At 41.2% G+C, this 5766-nt stretch overlaps 1 long non-coding RNA gene across 2 annotated transcripts in view; it reads right to left on the bottom strand.

Annotated features, from left to right (window-relative positions):
* The window catches only part of LOC109368983, a 79687-nt gene that overhangs the window by 26252 nt on the left and 47669 nt on the right, over positions 1-5766 (bottom strand). The window contains exons 3-4 of one of the 2 annotated variants that reach the window (XR_002117524.1): positions 4925-5012; positions 2616-4823 (exon numbers count right to left, since the gene is read on the bottom strand). The exons of the other annotated variant lie outside the window; for it this stretch is intronic. This is a non-coding gene — a long non-coding RNA (uncharacterized LOC109368983). Of the gene's footprint in view, positions 1-2615; positions 4824-4924; positions 5013-5766 lie in introns of those variants that run through there. 2 annotated transcript variants of the gene reach the window in all.

Below are 5766 nucleotides of genomic sequence, written 5' to 3'. Positions count from 1 at the left end.
GACAGTGCCACAGAGGCCTTTGTTGTTATTCTATAAGAAGTTATTTGGAATTCCAAACACCTTTTTAGTTTGTTAATGGCTGTTGGGTATAGGCTTTATTGATTTATAAAAGTCATAGCCATTTTTCTGTCTTTGATATTTACAGCAGGAGCTGAGAAACAATGCTGGGTTTGCAAAACAGTAGGAACATAGAGCAGCTGAGGCAAAGATACTATTCCGTGGAAGGGGACAAGGGAAAAGAAGGAAAACTGTTCCAGAGGAAAAACAACAGCGCTGTTAGGGAACACAAAGATGTTTCAGTCAATATTTACCTCTTCAATCAATAAAACTTGATGTTCACCTCAGTGAAATCAATATCTACTTAATTTAAGAATTGCTGCTCCTTAGCCCACTCTACCTCCCCACATTTTCATGATCTAATTTCTCTGCTAAAGATTTCAACTTGAGACTTGATCCTCTCACATCATTGCACTTCCAGAGTTCTTGCTATGGGTGCAATTGCAAAGAATTCTGTGCTGTCTGACAGTCTGTGAGCTGTGCGACAACCTGCAGTGACACAGAACTGCTGCATGAATGTTCCTCTCCTCAGCATCATAAATGCTTTAGAAGCCATCTGTTTGTCATCTGGAGAGAAAATGAAAGCAAGAGTCTCAGCATTGAAGCAGTAAGCTCTTATACATTAGCAGGGACCATCCAAAGCTGCATCATCCATTAACCTGAAACATTTTTCTGAGCCGTGAGGATGTCTGAGGAAGTTGCAGAAGTACACATAAATGTTTTTGCTAATGCCTGGCTCTTTACGTATAGGACAATCTTTATCAGATTATACAGAATCACAGAACCTACCAAGTTGGAAGGGATCCATCAGGATCACCAAGTCCAGAGAAGGACAATTCCCTCCCTCACCCAGTGGCAGTACTGGGCCTACTGTATCTCAGGTACAGCTGGTTCTTCTGGCTGCCAGGGCACACTGCTGGCTCATGTTCAACTTTCCTCTGCCAGAGCCCCTGAAACCTTTCCCTTAGGGCTTATCTCCAGTCTCTCATCTCCCACACGTGTACAGACAGTTAAAAACAAAACTTGAAATACTCGAAGTTGCAACATTTGTGAATTGACATTTACTTCTCTTGCATCTTTTCTTACTGTATGTTGGCAGAGTGTGAGCAGTGGTACCTATATCCCTTTTGAATCGAGAAGATCCTGAGCTTTTCCACATCTACTAAAGATGAAGTATAAAACACTAGAAAACACTTGACTGTTTTTTCACGGCAGGATTTCTGCTTTGTCCTATAGAAAGACTTAAACTGAAGCCCTACATATGCTCTGTGCCAGCGTAGAATTTAGCAAACATGTAGATTACTCTTCCTACTGGAATTTAAGAAACAATCACCATCGCTTGCCAAGGTTCTCTTCTTTTTCCTCCCTTTCACTGCTGAGCTGGGTGTTTTCCTAAACCCTAGCACCAGAAAGCTCATTTCATCCTTTAACCTTCATCTCCCCTTCTTCATCTGCACAAAAATTGCTAGAGACTATTTTCAGGTTTGCTAAACCAAAGAATGTTTTGGCTGCCAATCTGCATCAGAAGGAAAGAATGTGCTTTCATTTAACCTTATCACAGAGCTGGTAATAACATTATTATATATGCAAAGAACTCCATGCTTGTTTATCTGTAACAACAGAATGACACATGCAAATATACATATGAAAAGCCTGAGTATCTCAAGCTGCCAGTAATTCAATCAATAATTATTATATACTCAAAACAGAATCTCAATTATTTATTTACATCAAGCTTACTAATACCTCCCTGATAGTTTTGTTTTCCTGTAACAAACCCTACTAGATTCTTATTTCTGTTTTTTAGAAATAATTTGAGAAGGAAAAGTTTACTTTCTAAACACTTTGCAGCCTTGATAATGAGCAGCCTCTTCCCACAATAGAGCTATTTACCATTTGTTGTGTTGCAAGCATTCTACCCAAATAAATTTGAAATATTACTCAAGCTCTGAAATACTTTATCACATTGACTACCAAAGTAAAAAGTTTGAACAACTGTAACTAATACTTAACAGCATTTATCTCCAAGTCACAGTCCAGTAGAATTATTTCCCAAAGGGTAGCTGAGAAATGCACCTGTCCTATAACCAGAAATTTCTTTTGTTTTGTTTTTGAAGTTCCTGACTTGATTCATATTCTTTTTTCCCCCTTTTATATTTGCCAATACTCCTCATCCAACAAAATTTTGCTGTGCATTACCAGCACTAAACTCATACAGTAGACTGGTAACATAACATAATCTATAGCAGATCAAGCTATTGCTCACGTAACAGAATAGATATTGTTGAGAACACAATTGCACCTAGATTTCTCACGCAGGTATCTCACTTCTCCATTTACATTCTCATTATTTCTTCTATTCCATATACTTGCACCAGCCATCCTGGGGACAGATTTGAATAAAACATACTCAGATAATCAGGAGAACCTTGGAACAGCAGGGCTACCCTGAAATTATCATCACAGTAAAGTACACCCACAACCTCAAGTGGAAGTTTTCATGGAAGAAAAAACATACAACCAAGTATGTCATCTTTACTGACCAAATAAGATCCACTCAGATGCACCCCAACCTTTCAGCTACCTAAAACAGTCCATCACAGGAGGGACTCCATAACTACTGAGACCAGTCAAGGGATGGGTTTCAACTCCTACATCTTTTGTGGCACCCAATTTGTGCTGGAATTTGTGACATAGGTGTCAAAGATGCCACAGTCCTTGGAGAACCCCAAATGACTCCAGACACTGTGCTTCGCCTTTGTGGCTTTCTCAAAGCGTGGTCAACCTCACTATACTAAGGCCCTGGCGTGAGCATTACCTGCACTGGCCAAGAAAGATTCTTGAGCTTCAGCCCAACTCAGGGGCCCTGGGCAGACGTCCCAGTGTTCGCAGCAGACAGAAGGCAGCACTTCAGCATTTATCAAGGCTTGTGGATGAAGATGAGCAGAAGGGAAGGCGTTAAGAGTAGTGGTGATATGTCTAGTCCCTGAGACAAAGCCCAGACCAGTGAACCAAAGTTGCATGCATAGTTATCAGTGAAGTTCTCTTCCTGGACAAGGATAATGGCCGAGGTTCCTCTTGTATCTGTCCAGGACTTGCTGGCACTTCCAGTCATGCTGCATAAATCATTTTCCAGGTGTGCTACCTTTTTTTTTTTTTGCCATCTCCAAAGGGAGTCAAGAGAAGAATGTTGGCACTGGAGGCTTGACTTTTAGTTAGCTAACATGAGGTGAGCCAAATCTGGGACACACTGTCAAAACGGCAAATAATTCATTATTCATAGACTGAAGAAGGTGATGCCAGGGTTACAAAGCATGAAGTCTATACAGCATAGAGCTGGACCACTTCCAGGACAGGGTTTTTTTTTTTCCCCCCCCTCTCTGGCTCCCAGTGTTTTTCCTCCATCTTTCACTCATGTCCTTCTAGAATCACCATTTAATTGGGTGATTGGCAGGGTATGGCTCCACAGGACAAGATAAGATGATGTATCAGTTCTGTTGCCAAAAATGATGCCCACTCCCTTCCCTGCCTCTTTCCACTCATCTGATCGCTACTGCTTCTGCTGGCTCTAGCTCATAGCAAAGCCCTGCCTCAACGCATGAGCACATGGGAAAGAGCAATCAGGAAAAAAAAAAAAAAAAAAAAAAAAAAACAACACAAACCTATATTTTCTGCATTTTATTGAAGGGAAAGGAGAAGCGGTGCAGCGAGAAATCCAGATGAGTAAACAGGGAAAGGAGAAAATAAATGAATAAGAAAAAAAAAAGAGCTGCATGGCAAAAAGGCAAGTACACAGTTCTCCCCTCCCAATGGGAACAAGCCTACAGTCAAGCTCCGATACCTTAGCTGTCACCAGCCCAATTTACCCAACTGATCTGCTCCTAATTAACAGCTTCACTGATCACTTCTTAGTTAATTGGAATTGGTGGAAGAAAACCAAGAGCATCCACGTGCAGATTCTACAAGCCCAGAGAGTCCTGGCACCTGTTTGAATTACAATAATGCAGCCAGAGGACGCTCAGATGCTCACGGCCCGACTCAGCATCACTCTGTATTTACTGGACAAGAGACATGTCACAGGTCAGAGGACTCATCCAGGAGAAATTCATACCCTCGGGTGAGAGTGAAGCGCAACCATCACCAGTTTGTAGAAGTATCAGGGCTATTCGAGCTGAGCTCTCTCAATTTGTCCACAACAATCCCGACGTGACAACAAGCCTTACTTGTCCAAAAAAAGGTACATGCCCATTGGAAGTTTGGGTTCTGATGGCACAGCAACCTCTTGATAACATTCAGTTGAAGAATTCCTGACCAGCTATCACCACTGATCAGCTCACAGCTCTTCCTACTAAGCGATTTATCATTAAATGCTGAGACAAGAGGGACTTGATGCTTTGCTCAAGGTCACACTGGAAGTTTTGAGAGGTCAGAAACTAAGTTCAGCTCCTTTAGGTCCCAGGCCAGCAGCTTACATCTTTTCAGGAACATGTTAGGATCATCTGCATGTTCCTGTTCTCCTCAGTAATTACATTCTTTTTGACTGACTTTTTCTTCTTCCTCTGCTTTGCAGTGCTGGTGAAGACTTTTGGTTAATGATCCTTTTTACTTTCTGTACTGTACTTCTTTTTATTTCTCCCTGTTGTACAAGACGAGGCTCATATCTGTATACTACAACATTATTTGTTCACGACAAGTTATCCCTCACCAATTACTTTAGTGGGATTTTACTACCCTGTCACTATTTTATTTCCAACAATCTGCTGCAACTGTTGGCCAGAAAGAGAAACAAAATTCACTTTATAGCTCTGCCCCTTAACCCTAAGCACAGAAAAGCAAAGTTATTCCCAGCGAATACACAACCACTTACTTCTGCAGCATATTATTCTCCATCACCATTCCATTTGGAAAAGACTTGAGATGATCACTAGGAGAGTACTAGCAGCTGAATTCTGAGCCTCAAAGATAACAAAAAAAAACATATAAGGTTGCACTATTTGAGTAACACTTGTCAAAAGCACAAAAGAGCAAATCAATGTAAGTATGAAAGTCAGATCAACAATACAACATTCAGGACGTAAATATTACTACTCTGGATGCTGTACTTGCAGTGATCTATCACCGCACAAAGAGATACCATTATTTAACATGATGACAACATGAGTTTTGGAAGGCCATTGAGAACATGCCTTCCTGGCATCATCACTCATTTTCTGAATTCCTCCCTCCTGTTCCCTCTCTCCCTCTTACAAAGATACCCAGTTTGGCACATCATCACTTGAACATCAGCAGCCATGTTGCAGAATTGATTCCTTCAGCAGTACTTCCTATCTATGCACCAACCAATGTGCTTGTAGCTGCTCTCTTCCGCAGGCTTCAAATACACAAGGAAGTCTTAACAGCACCCACAGTGTGGCTTTTGCATTGAGGATTCTTAAGACTGCACTGTTGTCCTGTGTCATATGGTGAGGACACCAGTCCATTTACTGAATGTCCTGTTCTGAGGAATGTTCCAACCCTTTAGACATATTCTCCTTAGATCCAGTTCCCCTTTTAGCAGTTCCAGCCAACATCAGACACTTCCATCAAAGCCACTATTAGTGGGATCTGTCAAGCATTACAAAAAGCATAAAGATGTACCCAGTTTAGAAATTGTCAGATACTATAAATCTCCTTGGGTGAAAGGGCAAACAAAAACACCTGAAATTTTTT

The sequence above is a fragment of the Meleagris gallopavo genome, chromosome 8 (genome assembly GCF_000146605.3).
Source record: "Meleagris gallopavo isolate NT-WF06-2002-E0010 breed Aviagen turkey brand Nicholas breeding stock chromosome 8, Turkey_5.1, whole genome shotgun sequence".
NCBI classification, from domain to species: Eukaryota; Metazoa; Chordata; class Aves; order Galliformes; family Phasianidae; genus Meleagris; species Meleagris gallopavo.
Note: the sequence above shows the minus strand (reverse complement) of the source record. Positions and strands in the feature narration are given on the sequence as shown.